Source organism: Hippopotamus amphibius, chromosome 2 (genome assembly GCF_030028045.1).
Source record: "Hippopotamus amphibius kiboko isolate mHipAmp2 chromosome 2, mHipAmp2.hap2, whole genome shotgun sequence".
NCBI lineage: Eukaryota > Metazoa > Chordata > Mammalia > Artiodactyla > Hippopotamidae > Hippopotamus > Hippopotamus amphibius.
The window spans coordinates 144,425,299-144,448,111 of record NC_080187.1 but is presented as its reverse complement, the minus strand read 5'-3'; the positions used below and the strand labels follow the sequence as shown (position 1 = coordinate 144,448,111).

The window sequence follows — 22,813 nt, the reverse complement described above, 5'->3', positions numbered from 1 at the left end:
TTATATCAAATGGTAGAAGAGAACTAAAATGGTCTCCAGGTTAACTTTTTAAAAGACTTCCTTCGCCTACCCATAAAGTAAAAACCCCTCTTCAACTCTCCCACCCACCCTCCTTCACTTCAAATATCCCCTGCCCTAAACAACAAAGCATCACACATACACTACATCCCAGGAAGGACAAGGAAAAACAGGCAGAAGTTGTGTGAAGGACACTTCCTTCCTTTTTTTTTTTTTTTCAGGACTCAAAATCTGTCCCTCCCATGTGCCCATTGTCAGAACAGGACCCCGAAGACAAAAGACAGGCTGGCCTGGGAGGAGGTGGCTGGGCAGCCTTACAGGCTCATGAAGGTGGAGAAGGTGCACGGCTACTCTGACACCGGGAGAGGGAGGCTCCCTCAGTCAGGAAGAGCACTGTATCCCCAGCAGACAATGCTGGCAGCACTGCTTTAGGGAGACTCGGCAAAAGGCGGATGGCTCAGCAAGCAGGGCAGGATGGGGCGGGGCGGGGAGGGGCAGGGCAAGGGTGGGAGCTAAGGATTCAGGCTATTAGCAAGGGCGGGGAGTCATTGTTGGGTGGTAGGACCTCATCCTTGGGGCCTACAGTCAGAAAAGAGGGATGGCCAAATGCAGAGGAGGCCTCCGGGGTGTGCGTGTGTGTGTGTGCGCGCGTGTGTGTGTGTGGCGGGGGTGGGGGGATGGAGAAGCCAGGACACTGGCAGGGATCTAGTAGAGAGTATAAGAGCAAGACCCATACCTGCCTGTGGAATTAAAGATGGGAGTCTGTCCACAGCAACCAGGGTCAGTTACTAGAAATGAGACTGTCCCAGAGCATGGAACTAGGATGACTTTAATTTCCTTCAGCTAACCTGGGGCGGGGAGGGAGTTACACAGTGAGGAGGGAGGGTCTGTCTTGTGGGGCAAAACAAGTCTAGCCAAGGGCCAAGGAGAAAGGCAGTGACAGAGAGCCAGGCAGACCATCACAGGTATCAGTAGACTGAGAACGGAATTCGGAAAAGACATGGGAGCAGATGTAATTAATCTATATTTCACTGTCACAACACAGCAAACGTCGCCTGGCTTCTGACACCTCTCTGGGCCACTACCTACGCAACAGAGAGACTGCTGGGAAAGCCTTGGAATAAGACTCGGCAAAGGGCACAGCTGCCCTCCTCCAGACCGCTCCGTCAGAGGAAGGCGGCTCCTGTTCCCCCCACTGTCACTCCCTGGCGGCCGCCCCAGCTCTGCCACTCTGAGCCTCACATCCCCCCGAGATGCCACAGGCCACTCGCATTCACTAAGGGACTTGGGACCGGAGCTCAGTCTTCTCCACCCCAAGTCCTAGGCAAGGTCAAGGTTCATGTGGCAACGCCCCCACACCACGGTTCCTTCCGCTTAATTCTGACTGCACCCAGTCCGTCCCACCCCACCCAGGCCCCACCGCATGGCCACACTGCGGACATCATCAGTATCAGGCCCCCTGGCTTCCTCTGACAGCAGCGGAAGCTCATCAGTTCTCTCTCATGCCTCCTGGCTCTATAACAGCAGCAACCATTATTAACAAAAATAACTAATCATAGGGAGTGTTTACTATGTGCTGGGCACTACTCAGAGCACCTGACATGTACTGACATAGTTAACCCTCACAGCACGCCTAGGGTGTAAGTGCTAACATTATCATTTTACATGATTTGAAATCTGAGGCACAGAGAGGTTAAATAATTTTCCCAAGGTCCCGCAGCTATAAAGTGGCTAGAAAGAGCTGGGATTTGAAAAAAGGTGGTCTGGTACCAAAGTGTGCACTTGCTCTCTCTCATTTCTTTATATTTTACTGAACACAGAAAAGTACATATAAGTGTACTAATAGACGAATTTTCACAAACTGAACACCCCTGTATAACCAGCACCCACATGGAGAAGCAACACTACCAGCATACTGGAAGTCCCTCGGGCTCCCCTTCCAGTGCCTCCGTGTGCCCCCTGACAGCAGGGTTTGTTTTCCTGTCTCTGTGCCTCTGTGGATGGCCTCTTGTCTTCCTCACTGCTCACCGCCAGCGCACGCTGCTGGGAGACTGAGCAGTGGTGCTCAGTAGTTCCCGCAGCAGGTGCTGTGCTAAGCATGAGGCTTGTGTGCCTTTCACTGAGACTGTCAGGCCTCGGCTCACCTGTTCTCCTAGACTCCCAGGCCTCTTCTTGGGTCGGCTACTTCTGTCAAATGCAAACTCACAGCTCTTACTCTTGCTCTCTTGTCTGCCTTGTCAACAGCTAGTGGACATTGAGAAATGCAAAGTTCCAATTCCAGATCAGCCCAGCTGTCCAGCTCATGCCCACATACATGAGAGTGGCTGAGCACGGCTTCAGTCACACGACCTTACAGAATGGTGTGGAAACGCGCGAAGTCCAACTGCAGCTGCGTGCCACGTGCCCAGGATGCTTTCTCCACGTCCCCAACCATGCCTTCTTCCCTCCTTGCCGAGGCGATTCCAAACGCTCCCCCTTCTCAGGTCAGCCTCCCTAACCCCATCCTCCCACTTCCAGCACAATAACTTATCCTGTTCCAGTAAGCAATCCTAGAAACATTTAACATAAGCAAATTTAAAAGACAAACGAGGAAACAAAGTTATTAACCATGAATGACAAATGGACTCATAACATTAACTTTTTTAAAAAATTCCATACAAATTAGGGAGAGAAAAAAAAAAACAACTCTCCAGTTCTCCAATAGGAAATGGCCAAAGTAAAAGACAACATACAAAAGAGAAACCGCAAAGGGTTGATAAACATTTGGAAAAAAGACTGATCTTCACTTCTAATGAAATAAATGTAAATAAAATTGGCCAAGATTAAAAACTGATAATATCACATTCTCCCAGACAGACTAGATTTTAATTCCTAAATCCAGTTAGCAGGGTGCCTGGGCCCACTTACTCTGGCCTGACCTGCAGGCCACATACAGCCTCATGCCCTCAGCTTGCACTGAGGGACACTCACCACCATGCTTATTATGGGAACGTTGGTGAGAGCCTTGACCCTTAAAAAGGGCCCAGGAGAGTGATTTCTTTAGGCCTCGGCTCAGAAACTACACTTCTCCTGAGTCACTAGCTTCTGCTAAATCTCAGGAGCTCTGGGACTGTTTTCCTATTTGCTGAGGCTGTAGAAGTAGAGTCAAATGTGTGAGCCAACCCCCTGGCAACCACGCAAGTCCCTGCGGCATGCATTGCCACATATGACCTGACTTCTGACTCAACTGACTGGTCCACAGCTGCTCTTGGACTTCGCGCGTTTCCACACCATTCTGTAAGGTCGTGTGACTGAAGCCGTGCTCAGCCACTCTCATGCATGTGGGCATGAGCTGGACAGCTGGGCTGATCTGGAATTGGAACTTTGCATTTCTCAATACCCCTGTATCCCCTTGGCCCAATTCTCTTCATCTGTTTGCTTTTTAATCCTACAGTAAGTATTCTTTACCTCGAATCTTTTTTGAAATAAGCAAAGGAGGGCAGTTCTAATGATGAGGTTGTCAGCCCTCTGCTGTTCTCCATACTCTGAATGAGTCAGGTTGGACCTTCACGGTGACATGTATCACCACAGCAGTATAAGGTGTCTGTGTGCTGAGCTAATGGCTTCTGGCTGTGCAAATTAGTTTCTTCAACAACAATTCCTAAATACTTAACAGGTTATTTTCAATTGCCTTATTGAATACCACATAATTCTCTCAAAATGTTCTTTCAGGAGCACCATGTGGCATTTTTTTTTTCAAGATGGAAGTGCTATAAAATCGACAAATTTGACAAACTATTCAGATTTCAAAAGGGCCTGGAACATTTCAAATCAAGAACTAAAGAAGGCCTATATAATATAGAGATAATACCCAGCTACGTAAACCAAATGTATTCTTCAATGTGTATGATTTATTTATTCCGTACATTTTCTTGATGAAAAGGCAAACTTTAGAGAAGTTACCTAAATAAAACACGGGAAAAGAAAGCATATAAACTATGTTCTGTTCACTTTGGTAGAAGACAAATAAAATGTCCGAATTTATTCTTCAATGAAATTATCATTCAATCCAGAGAGAAATCATCATCTAAAGGTAGAAAAAAGAAGAATGTTAAAAAATAGTTATCTCAGCTGTAATTCCAGGGAACTAGGATAACCTCCATTCAGACCCTGCTTTGACTGTTTAAGTATTCGGAGAAACATCACAGACATGGCAGCAACGAACCAAAGCAGAACTTAGAGACCCAGACTCCATCCTTTGTCTCTCCCTGCTCGCCTTCCCTTTCATAAGTTCTGTCAGTCAGGATGCTTTTGGCTGCAGGTAAGGAAAATTAACCTCAAATTACTGTGTGATAAAGTGGATATACTGACTCATGCAAATAGGAAGTGCGGAGTGAGATCTTTCAAGCCTCACGAGAGGTTCGGTAGGACTCCAGCTCTGTGACTCCGCCATTCTCTGAGCTTGTTCTTGCCCCGGAGCTGGCGCTGTCCTTAAGGGGGATGGGGGGGGGGGGGGGAGGATGGGGTATCTACCCCACAACCACTCCAGTCTAATTGAGACAGTTTATATCACATGCCTGCCTCTGAGCTAGTGACTGGGACCAGAGGACTTCACGTCCTCCCTGACTTAGGCCTGGGTTATGCATCTATTACTGAACAAATAACTGTGGCAATAAGGATGTTAGGGACCCCCCTGGAGCTAGGGGTGGGCTTAATCCCACCCAAACTTCACGGCTGCTATGCATAGAAGAGAGGAAAAGGGGAAGAATTAGAAATGTTACAAAAGAGGTGTGGTAGAGACTGGCTGGTTGTTCAAAGCCAGTTCCTGGACACAAACAGATATAGACGGATCATGTTTCCCAGCCTCCAGGGCAGTTACGTGTGGCCAGGTGGCCAATGGAACAGACAGACATGGACTATTTCCAGATCTGGTCCCTAAAAGCCTCTTATCCACAATCCCTCATGCTTTTTCCCCTTCTGCAAGCTGCCCGTGCAGACATGCAAGAAGATCTTGGGGGGCCATGTGTTGAAGATGGCAGAGCCACAGGAATGGAAGGAGCCTTGGGCCCTGAGAAGAGTCCTCCACTGCTCACGAACACCTATTTTACACTTTACGTGACTGAGCAACTTCTTTTCAGGTTGAGGCTTCTGTATATTGGGGGGTTTGTTACAACAGTCAGCCTATCCTAACAGGTGAAGAAATTAAGGTCCACAACGTTGGATGACTTGCCCAAGATACAGTTAACTGATGAAACAAACACAAAAACACAGAATGCAATGATCTTGCCACTGGAATGCAAAAACAGAATAGAAAACAAGTAATAGGTATGAAAGCACAGGATAAAAAGAGAAGTAATGAGCAAATACAGCGTCACTAAGTATCTTTTAGGCAGAATGTACAAGCAAGGAAGCAAGTCAACTGGGAAGCCCTTTCTATGTCAAAACTGGTGGAAATTTTCCCACAAGTTATTTCCCACAAGTCATCCATTCTTCTCTCAGCAAACAGAATTACTGGAAAGTTTCTCTGATAACTGAGAATGCAAACTGCTTCAGAGTCAGAATTAGGAACAGTAACTACCATTACACATAAAGGTGGTATTAATTCTCAAGCTGAAAAGCATTTGGGGGCTTGCGCTGCACCCCAGTGCAGGGGCAGCTACTGTCTGTCTGACCAGCACCCTCCCTGCCTCTGAGAGCTGCTCCCCATCTGACTACCTACTTCTGGGAAAGCTGTCGCTCCTCACAGAGGCCAGCACTGGCCACTGCGCAGGCAGGTGTTCCAAGCCAGGCCGTCTTAGTTCTTCCCAGGAATTAAAGGAAGAGGCTCAGTCCTGCTCCACTGATGAAGCTGTGAAATGTGAGGCCAGGAGCTACTGGTGGGCACTGTTTCTTGCTGAGTAGAAAAACAGCAGCCCAAGAAAATGAAGCTGGCACCACATGAAAGGGAAAGATGGAGAAGAGTTCTGGTTTCATGTGGCCCGGAGGCTGGCATACCCCTGTCCTTCCCATGGTTTGGTTATGTAAGCCAGGCTATGGTGGCCCACAAATTTCACTTTGGGCCTCAGCTAGTTTAGATTAGGTTGATGTCACTTGGCAATCAAAAGAATCCTGACCAATATAATCAGGAAAATTGCCTCAAAAAACAGACCAAAAAAAAAACTTCATAACATCTCACAAATCTCCAAAAGTAAAATGAAAAGTACAGAAGTAGCAACATCGAGTATGGACTCAGAAACCAGGGTGCTGGGACTGAATCCACATGTGGCCAGTTACTAGCCAGGGAACCTTGGGAAATTGTTAAACCTCCCACTTGTCTCGGTTTTCTTACTCTTAAAGGTGAACCTTTAGGGTAACACCAAGCCCACTGGGTTTTCTTAAGGATTAAATTAGTTAATACACATAAAGTATTTAGAACAGTACCTGGTATGTGGTAAACATTCAATACATGATGGTTTTATCGTTACATTTTACCAGTCTTAGTTGATTTCCAGGTTACTGTCTCATGTTTTTAGTAAGTCAAGGTGGAACAAGCCAGGTGAACACAGGTGCCAAGCAGAACAGAGAAAAAAGCATGTGTGTCCCACACAACCCTCAGCAGTGCACTATCAAATCCAGATGCTCTTTCATTTGTAATGAAGGCACAGCTTCTTCAGGTGCCCACCAAGGAGAGGCCAGTTCAGCAGCCTCAGACCCCTCCGGGAGGTGAGCAAGACCAGCTGCATCCGCCACCAGCAGGCTCCTCTGCTCCCTAGGATATCCATTCTCTCCGACCTCCTCTAACTCCCTGGGCCCTCAGGGCCACAGTGAAACAGCCAGGAGGGCAAATGCTGTCCCACAGCAGCCTATAGGGACCTCTCCATCTTCTGAGCATGCATGACCTTGACAGTGTGAACCCTTCATCCTATCTTAGGCTTGTTTTTTTTTTTTTTTTTGTAATGAAATTTCACAAACACAAAAATTTGAGGGCAGACTTCCTAGGTGGTGCAGTGGGTAGGAATCCGCCTGCCGATGCAGGGGACACAGGTTCGATCCCTGCCCCAGGAAGATACCACATGCTGCAGAGCAGTTAGGCCCGTGTGCCACAACTGTTGAGTCTGCACTCTAGAGCCCATGAGCCACAGCTGTTGAGCCCATGTGCCACAACTACTGAAGCCCATGCGCCTGGAGCCCGTGCTCTGCAACAGGGGGAGCCACCGCAATGAGAAGCCTGTGCACCACAGGGAAGAGTGGCCCCCGCTCACCGTAACTAGAGAAAGCCCGTGTGCAGCAACGAAGATCCAACACAGCCAATCAAATAAACAAATAAATTAATTTAAAAAAAAAATTTGAGGGCATTTGTCCCAGATATGAGATACTTTCTACAACAATCACCTACTTCCTTCATAGAGCTCTACCTTCACCAACGTTCTTCTATTTCTGCTGATTAAGTTAGGGAGAAATTCTCAGCAAAGGGCTTTCGTAGAAACTGCACAGTCAAAAGCCCAGAGGCCAGGAACTTCCCTGGTGGCTCAGTGGATAAGACTCCACAGTCCCAATGCAGGGAACCCAGGTTTGATCCCTGGTCAGGGAACTAGATCCCACGTGCATGCCACAGCTAAGAGTTCACATGTCACAACTAAGGAGCCCGAAAGCCTCAATTAAGGAGACTGCCTGCTGCAACTAAGGAGCCCTGGAGCCACAACTAAGGAGCCTACATGCTACAACTAAGGAGCCAGTGAGCTGTAACTAAGGAGGCTGCCTGCTGCAATTAAGACCTGGTACAACCAAATAAATAAATATTAAAAAAAACAAAAAAAAAGCCCAGCGGTCTGAGGTCCCTGGAAGTATAAGTACTTGAAGCGTTCGGTCTGTAAAGGCATAGGATGAAGCTAGAGAAGGGGGCAGAAGGCACATCTGGCTGGGCTCTGAGGTCACGGAAAGGAGTCTGAATCTGGCAGTGGGCGGCCACAGAGGGCTGGAAGCAGGGAGTGGCATAATCAGGTCTGCATCTGATCGCCATGAGCCTCCTCTGCACCTCTGCTTGCAGGGCAGCACATCTCCCAGACGTCCACCTGTGGGACCTGCTTACATGGGAAGTAGAGAAATAAGGTCTGAAGACATGTTTCTCAGAAGAATAGCTCAGGTGGGGTAGAAATTCCAGAAATTTTCCTTGTGATGGAGAAATAAGAAGGTAGATATCGTTTTAGCACCCTGGCTCTAGAGTGGCAGAGAAGGCTGAGAACACTGGGAGTAGGGCAAGGCCCGCATGCCACCAATTAGAAACCGCAACCCGGTGGGGAAGAGCCAGGGCCCAGCAACAGTGCCACGCTCACAGGGCTCTCTAGGGCTGAGCAATGGGACAGGCACACTGCTCTGACTGGCCAGAGCCTGCCTGCTGGAAGAACACCTGCAACTCCTACCAGCCCTGACCAAAGACCCCCTCCAGCCAGCCTATGATATTTTGCTCCAGCAGAAACTGAGCAGTAAGCAAACTTTACATGGTAGCAAAAGCTCGCCTTATAAACAAGCCAACCCAAACCAAAACTCTGTGATCACCAGAGAGGTTCATGTGGGATCTGAAGCTGTCCTACATTGCAGAAATATTCTTGGCCTCTCAAGACAAACACAGCTTTTGGCACTGAAAACTGTTTTTTGGTTTACAGGCCAGAAAACCACTGCACCTCTGTTTATTTTTCCATTATCAGTATATTCAGCAGCACTGAAAGGATCGTACCAGAGCTTCTTACTCTCCTGACCCACTGGTAAGAAAACGCAATTCTGATCCATAAGCAGAGAGAAACCAGAAAAGTCTGTCACATTGATGGTGTGTGGCAGGTATCTTCCCACACCTTCTCTCATACATTCGTTTTATACACAAGGGGCTGTGGCTCACAGACAAGTTATGTGACTTGCCCCGGCTCACAGGTGAGAAAGTACCAAAGCCAGAATTCAAATCCAAGTCTGATGCTAATTCCCCTGCCCTCTTTTGACTATATCACACCAATGGTATGTTCCGATTCCTGGACACGCACTGGAGAATTAGGGGTCAGGGAGACACACACAAACAGAGGCAAGCCTATTCCCTAACGAGTGCACCATCTAATAGGGGAGGCGACATCACTCATCCCACGTTACCTGCAAATGCCTGGTGCAGTTCCTGGTGCACAGTAAGCGCTAAATAAATATGGCTTGAGTGAATGAAGGAAGATTCTGTCGTGATCCAATACTTTGTTGTCCAATAAAGAATCAGTGACTATCATGCAAACTTACCAAACCAGAGTTCTCTGTGTAGATGGAAAGTTGATGAGGGATTTCTACAATGGGGGAGAAGTGAGACTAGAAGGCCTCTAAACACTTTTCAACTCAGTCTCTGAAAACTAATCTCACTGTAGACGTTAGTGTCTAACAGCAGTACTGACTGATTTTTGTCAGTATTAAAAACGAGTCTATGTTTGTTCATACTGTCTGCTATCATTTATCCCCATAAAGGTGTTCTGAGCCTTTGATAATACTGCTGGACCGCAGTGCCAGGCTGACCACATGCCTGCCTTCATCCCCAGCAATGCTTTACAGCAGCTCACCTCCTTTGGAATCTTCAGCTTTTCAAGACCCTGTTTCTTAACACTGGAATAACAAAACAATATGGCATAAACACTTTGGAAGGCAAAAGGAATGAGACTTCCTGCTTTTATCTAAAAATGTTAGGGCAGTAAAGGAAGCCAGTCAAATATGTAGTGAATGACTATATAAATACTATAGGTTCACTGCATGCCAACTCCAACTCCAAATGAATGGGTTACAAACTGAGAAGAAAAAAACAGCTATCTGTACATGACTTTAAAATGAAAACAGAACCATTTTGCAATAATCAAGCAACTCCACTAATGATATCCAAATTCTGATACCCAAATGATACCAGAAATTCCAAGTGTTCAATTTCTTCATTGCTTCCGATACAATAAAATCACTAGACAAGAGTATACTTTGCCATTTCCTCTATAAAGTGAGGAATTTGAGTATGGTAAAGTTAAAAGTCTTATTAAATAATAAAATCCTTAGAAAATGAAAGATTTCAATAAGTAAGTGTAACTTACCTGGCCAAGTTCATAAATAACAATTTTAAATAAAACACACTGCTTTTTCATTATAGACTGCCCAAAATGTTTTAAAACTTACTGTAACTAAATTGTTTTTAAATTGAGACTTAAAAATAATAAATTCTCCTTCTAAAAATAAATACTAAGAAAATGATCACAGATATTCATAAAGACTTAAGTAAGAAGATGTACATGGCAGCATTAGTACTGTCATATAAATTATGTTTCGAAGAAATTTTAATGACATAGTAAAATACGGTTGGCTTTCTGTATCCACAGATGTAGTACCCTCAGATACGGAGGGCCCACTGGACTACACCATTTTATATAAGGGACTAGAGGATCCACAGATTCTGGCATCCACTGGGGGTCCTGGAATCAATTCCTACGGATACCAAGGATAGACTATAGTTGCAATTTATTATTAAATTTAAGTCAGGATATAAAACTATATAAAGTATCTGTTCAAAATTTACATTTTAAAATTTTGATTTAACAGATACACACTACTATATATAAAATTATAAACAAGGGCCTACTGTATAGCACAGGTAACTTTATTCAATATCTTGTAATGACCTATAATGGAAAAGAATATATATATATAACTGAACCACTCTGCTGTACACCAGAAACATTATAAATCAACTACACTTCAATTTGAAAAATAAATTATAGCAAAAACAGTTTTTTCAATTAAAAATTTCCTATGCACACATATTGTCTTAAAACCAAAGGTCAATATCACACCTAACAGTGAAGAACTGGACATATTACCATTAAAATCAGGATAAAACAAAGATGCACACGAACACCATTATCATTTAACAATGTTCTGAGACTCCAAAGCAATACAATAAGAAAACAAAGATTAAGAAGTATTACTTATACTTTTGGAAAGGAAAACCCAAAATCATCATTCAGCTAATAATGTAAACATTTATCTCAAATCCAAGACACTCTACACTTAAAATTTATCTATTTCAGATTAGGATCAAGACGGTGGAGTAGGAGGACGTGCACTCACTCCCTCTTGCAAGAGCACCAGAATTACAACTAACTGCTGAACAATCATCAACAGAAAGACACTGGAACTCACCAAAAAAGACACCCCACATCCAGAGACAAAGGAGAAGCCGCAATGAGACAGCAGGAGGGGCACTATCACGTTAAAATCAAATCCCATAAATGCTGGGTGGGTGACTCACAAACTGGAGAACAGTTATACTGCAGAAGTCCACCCACTAAAGTGAGGGTTCTGAGCCCACATCAGGCTTCCCAACCTGGGAGTCCAGCAAGGGGAGGAGGAATCCCCAGAGAATCAGACTTTGAAAGCCAGTGGGATTTGATTGCAGGACCTCCACAGGACTGGGGGAAACAGAGACTCCACTCTTGGAGGGCACACAAAAAAGTGAGCTCACCAGGACCCAGGGGGAAGGAGCAGTGACCCCATAGGAGCCTGAACCAGACCTACCTGCTGGTGTTGGGGGGTTGCCTGCAGAGGTGGGGGACAGCTGTGGCTCACTGAAGAGACAGGGGCACTGGCAGCAGGGGTTCTGGGAAGTGCTCACTGGCGTGAGCCCTCCGAGAGTCCACCATTAGCCCCACCAAAGAGCCTGTGGGCTCCAGTGCCAGGTGGCCTCAGGCCAAACAACCAACAAGGTGTGAGCACAGCCCCACGCATTGGCAGACAAGCAGATTAAAGCCTTACTGAGCTCCACCCACCCAGCCCTACCCACCATCAGTCCCTCCCATCGCAGGCCTCCTAGATAGCTTCCTCCACAAGAAGGCAGACAGCAGGATCAAGCAGTATCAGCAGTATTTCGTCTTGTGGAACTGAAAACCACAGCCACAGAAAGACAGAGAAAATGAAAAAGCAGAGGACTTTGTACCAGATGAAGGGACAGGATAAAACCCCAGAAAAACAACTAAATGAAGAGGAGATAGGCACCCTTCCAGAAAAAGAATTCAAAATAATGATGGTGAAGATGATCCAGGACTTTGAAAAAAGACTGGATGCAAAGATCGAAAAGTTTACCAAAGACCTAGAAGAATTAAAGAGCAAACAAACAGAGATATGCAACACAATAACTGAAATGAAAAATACACTAGAAGGGACCAATAGCAGATTAACTGAGGCAGAAGGGCAAAGAAGTGACCTGGAAGACAGAATGGGTGATAATCACTGATGTGGAAAAGAATAAAGAAAAAAGAATGAGAAGAACTGAAGACAGCCTAAGAGACCTCTGGGACAATGTTAAACGCACCAACATTTGCATTATAGGGGTCCCAGGAGGAGAAGAGAGAGAGAGGAAGGACCTGAGAAAATACTGGAGGATATTATAGTTGAAAACTTCCCTAACATGGGAAAAGAAATAGCTACCCAAGTCCAGGAAGTGCAGAGAGTCCCAGGCAGGATAAACTCATGGAGAAACACACCAAGACATACAGTAGTCAAATTGACAAACATTAAAGACAGAGAAATGTTATTAAAAGCAACAAGGGAAAAATGACAAATAACATACAAGGGAACTCCCATCAGGTTAACAGCTGATTTCTCAGCAGAAACTCTGCAAGCCAGAAGGGAGTGGCATGATATATATTTCAAGTGATGAAAGGGAAGAACCTACAACCAAGAATACTCTACCCAGCAAGGATCTCATTCAGATTGGACGGAGAAATCAAAAGCTTTACAGACAAGCAACAGCTAAGAGAATTCAGCACCACCAAACTAGCCCTACAGCAAATGCTAAAGGAACTTCTCTAAGCAGGAAACATAAGGGAAGAAAAGCACCTACAAAAACAAAAACAAAACAATTAAGAAAATGGTAATAGGAACATACATATCGATAATTACCTTGAATGCAAATGGACTAAATGCACCAACCAAAAGACACAGACTGGCTGAATGGATACAAAAACAAGACCCATATATATGCTGTCTACAAGAGACCCACTTCGGACCTAGAGACACATACAGATGGAAAGTGAGGGGATGGAAAAAGATATTCCATGCAAATGGAAATCAAAAGAAAGCTGGAGTAGCAATACTTAGATAAAACAGACTAAAAAATGTTACAAGAGACAAGAAAGGACAATACATAAAGATCAAGGGATCCATCCAAGAAGAGGAGATAACAATTATAAATATATATGCACCTAATACAGGAGCACCTCAATACGTAAGGCAAATGCTAACAACTATGAAAGAGGAAATTCAAGGCAGAAATAGAGACACAGATGTAGAGAACAAACATATGGACACCAAGTGGGGAAAGCGGGGAGGGTTGGGGGGGAATGAATTGGGAGACTGGGATACCAAATTGTATACTCTAAATATATGCTCTTTATTGTCTGCTAACTGCATCTCAATAAAAGTTCTTAAAAAAAAAGATTTAATGAAGAAAAGGTTCTGGCTACAACAGAATTATCCTAAAAAGAAATGAGACCCATGTGAAAACACATAAGATAAGATAAAAGAATAACAAATTCACACTTATGGACAGAAGAATCCTGTAAAGCTATCAATTCTTCCCAAATTACACTGGATTTAACTCCAACACAAACAAAATCTTACCAAATTTTGAGAGTAGAACAAAATCATTCTAAAATTGACATGGAAGAATAGACAAGAATGGGTTAAGGAGATTTGTTTTAACAGGGCATAATGAGGAAAAGAATAAACCTTATCAGACACTATTAAAACTTATAAAGCTGTGAAAAATGAAATCAGTGCAGTCACAGTACAAGCAAGAATACAAGGGTGAGTCAAAAACTACCCACACTCTGGCTGTAGAATTTATAGAAGTTTTAATATAACTGGAGTGCAGGTAATTTTTGACTCATCTTCGTAGATGACCAAAAATAGACAATGCAGGGACTTTCCTGGTGGTCCAGGGGTTAAGACTCCACGTTTCCACTGCAGGGGGCAGGTTTGATCCTGCATACCACATGGTGTGGCCAAAAAAAAAAAAAAGAAAGATATAAGACAATCTGAAGATATGATAAAGGTAAAAACATAAATCAATTGGGAATAAAAATAATTATTCACATAAAAGATGCTAGAATAATAACTAGCTATTTTGGAGAGTTATCTCACATTATATAATCAAAATAAATGTCAAGTTTTAAAAACTAGACGTTCTAATTAAATAAACAAAATGGAAAACTCAAAAACATGTGAATGAATACTTTATTATATATCTGGAATGGATAAGGGCTTAAGCTTAAAATAAAGGAAGAAAAAATAAAAACTGTCACTGTAAGAGAAAAATAATACAATTGTAAAATCAAACAAATTAAGATAAAACACTGATTAAATCTAAGTTGAAAATATATGTATGAACTGCATGGTTTGGGGTTTTTTAATGTACATATTTTCTAGGTTTTTCCACCAAAATGGCTCCAAAACAATGTTATTCTTGGAATAATGAGTACTCCTAGCACATAGATTGTACTTTCCAACACTATTTCCCACTAAGAGGACCAGGAAGCCTTGGAGAAAAGGCTTATTGCTGGTCTGGGACAAGGAAGGTACAAGTTGAGCCAGGAAAAACTGCTTGTGCTTTCAAAGACTAAAAGAATCATGTCAATAGGATATAGGAGTCAATCTGAAGGAGCCAAAGGCCAAAGGTATCACAACTTCAGTCTTTAAAATAAAAAAATAAAAGACTATAACAGATCCAAACACATCTAACCAATGAAAATCCATATATCCGTAATTACATTCTTTAAAAAGTGTTATTAAAAAAAACCAACACATTCATTACCATTTGAGGTCGCAACTCCTTACTATTAAAACTGCTAACTAAAGGGAAAAGTTAAGCACTTATACTGCCTTTCCAACAGGAACTACATCTTACAGTATTAAAAAGCTCTAGGCCCAACTGATGAAGGAATCTTCTACTTTACAGAAGAACACAAACTACTGCATGGAGAAAAGTAAACTGAATTAGGAAACATTCATTAACCATAATGAAAATTGTTATTTTAGATAAGGATTATCAATTGGTGGGGAGGGGAGGGAGGAAGGGAGGACGGACGGGAGGAAGGATGGAAGGCAGGAAGGTAGAGTGAGCCTTAGGTGAACAGCTTATGGTGAATTAAGCATTTGTATAGTGCCAAGGGCCACAAGGTCACTTTCTGATTATATGGGCAGAACCCAGTGGTACTAGTGGAGGGATCAGATCCTCCTCATCCTAACCCAGTGGTTAATCTGAGCATCTATAATGGTGGGTCAATCAGATATCACGTATCTTCTGATGTGATTCGTGAATCACCAGTGATACAGTCTAACCCAAAATATTTAACTTCAATCCATTTTGGATACAATTTCTAGTTTACAGAAAATAGAGCAGATAGAGGGAAAGTTAAATGACACCACAAGGAAGCAGTAAGATGAATCCAGAAGTTGGGACAAAGTAAGTGGTCAGGTCTCTTTAACAAGTCAGTGGGATTTAAAAAGGGGGACGGGGCTAGGTTAAAAGCAAGTTAAGGTTCACAATAAGCAGATGCAAGGCAGGAGACATTTCTGGGATCATAGGGGATATTGGTATGGTATGATTTGGGTATTAGATAAGATAAAACAAATTACTGAAATGGAAATGTGCAGATTATGGGCTGTAGAAAGTCCACTGCAAAACAGTACATACTTATGGTGGTTCCTCAAAAAATTAGAAACAGAATTACCATATGATCCATCAAGTCCACTCCTGGGTGTATATATCTCCAAAAGAATTGAAAACAGGAATTCAAAGCTATGTACACCCATGTTCACATGCAGCATTATTCACAATAACCAAGAGGTGGAAGCAATCCAAGTGTCCATCAATGGATGAATGGATAAACAAAATGTGGTACATGCACACAATAGAATACTATTCAGCCTTGAAAAGGAATGAACTCTGATACATGTTACAACATGGATGAACCTTGAAGACATTATATCAAGTGAAATCAGCCAGAGACAAAAGTACAAATATTATATGATTCCAAAGGGAATGGTGGTTGCCAGGGCCTGGGAGGAGGAGGGAATAAAGAGTTTAAGGGGTGTGAAGTTTTAGCTTTGGAAGATGAAAAGATTCTGGAGATTGATGGTGGTGGTGGTAGTTACAGAACAACGTGAATGTACTTAATGTCACTGAACTATACACTTAAAAATGATTAAAAAGGTAAATGTTATGCTATGTATACCTTACCACAACTTGTTTTAAACCCAGCATGTACAATTTCAGTGAAAAAAAAATGCAATTATATAGACAGACAGATAGATGGGGGTGGGGGGCAGGAAGATAGGGAGAGCGAGGGAGGGAAAAAGAATCCGGAAGGACACATACTAACGTGTTACAATAAATGATCTCTAGGTTGTAAAAGCATCTGCTAATTTCCTACGCTCTGTATACTGCTTCTGTAATAAAAGAGGATGTTGTATAAAGCAGATGGAAAAAAAAATATAAGAAGGAAGAGTGCTAGATTTTATGTCATAAAAATATAAAATGGCTATAAATTTTAAAAATAATACAACCAATAAAAAGACTAGAGAAAAAGATTTGCAGTAAGCACGAGAGATCAAAACTTAATTCCCAAACATATTAAAAAACTCTTATAAATAAAATTTGTTAAAACTTAAAACCCAAACAGAGAATAGGCAACAGACATGAACTCATTGAAGAGGAAGTTCAAGTGTCCAAAACACACTTGGAAAAGGAAAAGGTAACAATAAATGAAATAAATTATAATTAAAATACCAATAAAATATCACTCTCCCACAAACAGATTGTGAAAGCATAAAAATCACTCTCACAAGCTCCAGTGATATTAAAGTTTGATCACACCTTTCTGGAGGGCAATTTAACAGGGTGGATCATGAGCTTTTAAAAGTTAATAGTCACAATACTATGAACTGCTCATACATGAAACATAGATGAATCTCAAAAACTAATGCTGGGTGAAAAAAGCGTTACATAAAAGAGTACATACTACATAATTCCACTTATATTAAGTTCTAGAACAGACAAAGCTAGTCTATGGTGGGAAAAAAATTAGAAGGTGGCTGCAGGGATGGTAGGGAGAAAGAGCCCGGAAAGGAGCATGAGTGAACTTTCTGGAAAGATAATATTCTAACCTTGACAGAGGTTTCGATTACACAGATATATGTGTGCATCTGTCAAAACTCAGCAAATGCGCAATAAATATTTGTGCATTTCATTGCACATAAATTTTTTTTACTATTTATTTATTTATTTTTGGCTGTGTGGGGTCTTAGTTGCGCAGGATTGTGGCATGCAGGATCTTTTGTTGTGGCACGTGAACTCTCTAGTTGTGGCTTGCATGCTCAGTAGTTGCAGTGCATGGGCTTAGTTGCCCTGAGGCATGTGAGATCTTAGTTCTGCGATCAGGGATCAAACCCACATCCCCTTCATTGGAAGGCAGATTCTTAACCAGGGAGGTCCCTCACTGCATGTAAATTTTACCTCAAAAGAAAAATCTAAATACTGGACTCTAATTAATAATATGCATGTTGCAATATTCTAGGAAAAGTGTACTGATATCTGCAACTACCTTTTTTAAATTAATTTATTTATTGGCTGCGTTGGGTCTTCGTTGCTGTGCATGGGCTTTCTCTAGTTGTGGTGAGCAGGGGCTACTCTTCATTGTGGTGCCCGGGTTTCTCAGTGCAATGGCTTCTCTTGTTGCAGAGCACGGGCTCTAGGTACGTGGGCTTCAGTAGTTGCAGCATGCGGGCTCAGTAGTTGTGGCTCTCAGGCTCTAGAGCACAGGCTCAGTAGTTGTGACACATGGGCTTAGTTGCTCCTGGCATGTGGGATCTTCCTGGACCAGGAATTGAACCCATGTCCCCTGAATTGGCAGGCAGATTCTTAACCACAGAGCCACCAGGGAAGTCCTGCAACTACTTTAAAATGCATCAAAGAAAAAGGAGATGGAGGTGATAGACAGACAGATACACCGTTGTCCTTGGTTTCTGCAGGGCAATGGTTCCAAGATTCCCTCAGCCACCAAATCCACAGATGCTCGAGTCCCTTATATGAAAGGGCATAGTAATTACACATAACCTAAGCACATCCTCTCACACGTACGTATATTGTACTTTGAATCATCTCTAGGTTACTTACAATACCTAATACAATGTAAATGTTATGTGAATCATTATGTAAATTGCTGTAAATACAATGTAAATGCTATGTAAATTGTTATCACAAGGCAAATTCAAGTTTTGCTTTTTGGAACTTTCTGGACACCCCCCTCCCCCCGACCCATTGGTTGAATCCCCAGATGTAGAACCCATGGATACAGAGGGCTGGCTATATATATGATAAAGCAAGTACAGTAAAACTCTACCATAAAATACAGGAGTTTAGGATGTACAAGGGTTCACTGCAAAATTCCTTCAAGAATGCTGTATATTTGAGATTTTTCATAATAAAATGTTAGAAATACTAAAAAAAAAAAAAAAAAAAAAGTCAACAGCCAAAAGGCTGTCTTCTGAAGTGCTGGAAATATTGTATCTTGATCTGGGTGGTTGTTACATGCAGCATATATGGGTAAAATTTTATTAAGCCATACTCTTTAAGATTCTGTATACTTTGCTAACTGCATTTATACCTCAAAAATATTTTAAATAAACAGCAATGAGAATAGGACTTTAAAGTGTATGTAATTAATATACTCATAAGATAACAGAGTATGCTATAACAACAAAAAAACCCAAAACAAAACCATGAATAAGCAGTTATAAAAAGAACATGCCATAAAATCTTCAACACAGAAACTGTCCAATTTAAAAACTCTAAGGGCTAGAGATCTGAGTAGACCCTGAGGAATGAATCAGTGAGCTAAGAGAGTGAGCTAAAGAACCCTCCCAGACTATAGCGCAGAGATAGGAAGTAAAAGAAAAGTGAAGAGATACAGAAGACAGATCAAAGACGTGCCTAAATTCAGTCATTTGGAGGAAGCTGCAGAGGCAAGGGAGGAAATGGAAGGAGGGACAACCTTTGAAGAAATAACAGCTAAATGTGTCCTAGAACTAAAAGAATAAAACCACTTTAAAAAATACTTTTTAATTACAGTTATTTAAAGTAATCTACATGGATGGAAGGAAAGTTACCACAATTTTATGAGCATCTGTCTCCTAATTGTGCAAATAAGTGACTATGCAATTTAAGTGATCCTTGTCCTTTTCTTTTTCAAGTTTTCTAAAATGAACATTACTTTTGTAATGAGAAAAAGTAACAAAAGTTTACTTTTATAAAATAAATCCAGAAACCAAGAGACAAGAAAGGCTTTTTTAAAAACTCCCAACCTCTCTTTCCACTGGTTTCTACCTTATGCTATTATAGTGAACCTGTTTAAGCAGTCACCACAAACTTGGGCACGTCATTGGCTCTCTTTAAATTTCTGCTTCTTTTAGATCTTCAACAGAGAAAATAAACTCCCTCCTTCCTACCTCACAGGAGTTTGGGGAACATCAAATGAGATGATGTATAAAAATTGCACTCAGGGACTTCCTAGGTGGCGCAGTGGTAAAGAATCCGCCTGCCAATGCAGGGGACACGGGTTCGAGCCCTGCCCTGGGAAGATTCCACATGCCATGGAGCAACTAAGCCCGTGTGCCACAACTATTGAGCCTGTGCTCTGGAGCCCATGAGCCACTACTACTGAGCCCATGTGCCACAACTATCAAAGCCCATGCGTCTAGAGCCCGTGCTCCACAACAAGAGAAACCACTACAATGAGGAGCCTGCGCACCACAATGAAGAGTAGCCCCCACTCGCAGCAGCTAGAGAAAGCCCGTGTGCAGCAATGAAGACCCAATGCAGCCAATAAATAAATAAAATAAATAAATAAATTTATAAAAAAAAAAAATTTGCACTCAGTATACTCTGATTTCTCTTCAGATCAAATAAACCTCTTGCCTTTTACTAGATTTCCATGGGGAGAAACAATTCTGAGACTCACAGACATAGAAAACAAACATTGTTACCAAAGGGGAAAGGAGGGGAGGGATAAATTAGGATACAAACTACTATACAGAAAATAACAAGGTCCTACTGTGCAGCACAGAGAACTATACTCACTATCTTGTAATAAACTACAACAGAAAAGGTTATCAAAACAAACATGTATATGTAGTCACTTTGCTGTATGTACAACAGAAATGTAACACATTATAAATCAACACAACATTGTAAATCAACTATACTTCAAATAAAAGAAAAAAAACAGCACCCGGTGAACTATCTAGCACTGTACAAACTGAGGCATGTTATCACCGTCCTTCTAAGCTGGGAAACCCCAGCCTCTGAGTCACCCTCCACTTCCCTCATCCCTCACTCTCCAAATCCAATCCATTCCCTAGGCCTGTCAGCTTTTCCTTCCTTCCTCTCCCAAACTACTGCACTATGTAGTTATGCCTGGTCACACCTTGTGCCTGAACCACCACAATAGCCCCCTGGGTGATGCCCCACCTATAACTTTTCCTCACCCCACCCAGTGCACTTTCCTCCTAAAACTTAATCTTCATAAAATATGTTCATCCTGTAACAATGCTGAAAATGAAAGTTCTCTGAAGTTTACAGGATGGACTTCAAACTCCTCAACCTGGCTTTCAAGCCCTCCCTCCGACCCCTGGTCAACCTCCTCAACGTCTGTGGAACAAGCCAACAACTCCCCACCCCATACACACCCCCATTCTCTACCCATCCAGGTCCTCCCAGTCTTCTTAGCCCAGGCCATGCCCCTCCCCCCCTTCCTCCCTCTGCACCTTCTGATCAATTCAGACGGACCTCCTGCCTGCTTTCTTAACACCCACTCCATCCCTCAAGCACCATCTTCACTTCCAGGTCAGAGGCCACCCCAGTCTTTCCAGAGAGGGCTATTTCTGCCCTGAGGTCAGGGCCTCCAGTTTGGCTCCTATATCTTCTGTGCTAGACACTCAAATTAACCTGCTTATCATTTTAGTCTGTAAAAAAACTTTCTCTGCCTAACTGAATTTTATAGTAATTATTTCTTTGGTTTTCTTTATAGTTTTAATATCTATATCACATATATTTCTATGTATTGTTTACCTATTAAACTTTAAATAAAAAGAATTATACTTTATAAATTCTATAAGTTCTTTCTTTTCAACATTGTTTTTGAGATTAATCTGTGTTGTACTATAAGCCATTAATTTTCAAAGTGGAAAAGCATTCCTTTGCGTATCACAGCTTATTACGTATCACAGCTTATTCATACGTTATGTTGCTGAGGGATATTTGGGTTTTATCAAAAATTTTGCTATTAAAATCAGTGCTCCTATGAACATTTTTGTACATGTTTCAGTACACATATGTTTCTAGGATTGAAATTGCTAGGTCATGGGATCACCTGTTTAACTCTACTTGGTAATGACAATGGTTTTCCAAGTGGTTGAACCGATTTATACTTTCACTTGCAGTGTTGAAGCATTCCTCAAAAATACTGTCAGGCTTTTAAACATTTGCCCATTTGATGGGTGTAAAATGTTATTTCCTTGTGGTTTTAATTTGCATTTCCCCAATGAGGCTGACACCTTTTCACACATTTATTGGCCATTTGGTTTCCTCTTCAATAAGCTCCCTGTCCAAGTCCTTGCCTATTTTTCAACTGGGCTGTCTTTTCCTTATCTACTGTAGGAGTTCTATATATATTCTGAATACTAATTCTTTACTGGTATTATGTGCTCCAAATATCTTCTTCCAGTTTATGGTTTCCTTCCTTTTCACTCTCTTTTGATAAGCAGTTCTTTAATTTAGCTGAGTTTATCAACCCTTTCCTTTATGGTAAATGCTTTGTGTAACTTGTTTAATAAGTCCTTCCCTACCCAGAGATCATGACGATATTTTTATTTCCTGTTAATAAAAAAGTGTTAAAATAAAAACTTCAGAAAGTCATATAAACAATCAATTAGCACATGAAAACATACTCAAAATTATTAGCCATCAAGGAAATGCAAATCAAAACCACAAGAAGCTAACACTACACACCAACCTGAATGGCTAAAATTAAAAGACTGGTAACATCAAACCGTGGCAAGGACGTGGACCAACCGAACTTTTATTATACACTGTTGGCAGGAATGTGAAACTGTATGACCCTGGAGTAAGGTCAAGCAGTTTCTTTTTTTTTTTTTTTTTTTTTTTTTTTTTTTAATTTATTTTTTATTATTATTATTTTATTTTATTTTTTTTGGGGGGTACACCAGGTTCAATCAACTGTTTTTATACACATATCCCCATATTCCCTCCCTTCCTTGACGCCCCCCCCTCGAGTCCCCCCCACCCTCCCTGCCCCAGTCCTCTAAGGCATCTTCCATCCTCGAGTTGGACTCCCTTTGTTATACAACAACTTCCCACTGACTATTTTACAGTTGGTAGTATATATATGTCTGTACTACTCTCCCGCTTCTTCTCAGTTTCCCCTTCACCCCCCACCCCCTCCCATACCTCGAGTTCTCCAGTCCATTCTCTGTATCTGCTTCCCTGTTCTTGTCACTGAGTTCATCAGTACCATTTTTAGATTCCGTATATGTGAGTTAGCATACAATATTTGTCTTTCTCTTTCTGACTTACTTCACTCTGTATGACAGATTGTAGTTCTATCCACCTCATTACATATAGCTCCATCTCATCCCTTTTTATAGCTGAGTAATATTCCATTGTATATATATGCCACATCTTCTGTATCCATTCATTTGTTGATGG

General features: G+C 42.0%; 1 protein-coding gene and 1 pseudogene across 2 annotated transcripts in view; one reads left to right on the top strand and one right to left on the bottom strand.

Moving 5' to 3' along the window:
- The window catches only part of PDE8A (phosphodiesterase 8A), a 148,987-nt gene that overhangs the window by 116,010 nt on the left and 10,164 nt on the right, over window positions 1-22,813 (bottom strand). The window lies entirely within an intron of this gene.
- Window positions 19,968-20,055, top strand: LOC130847651 (U5 spliceosomal RNA; annotated as a pseudogene).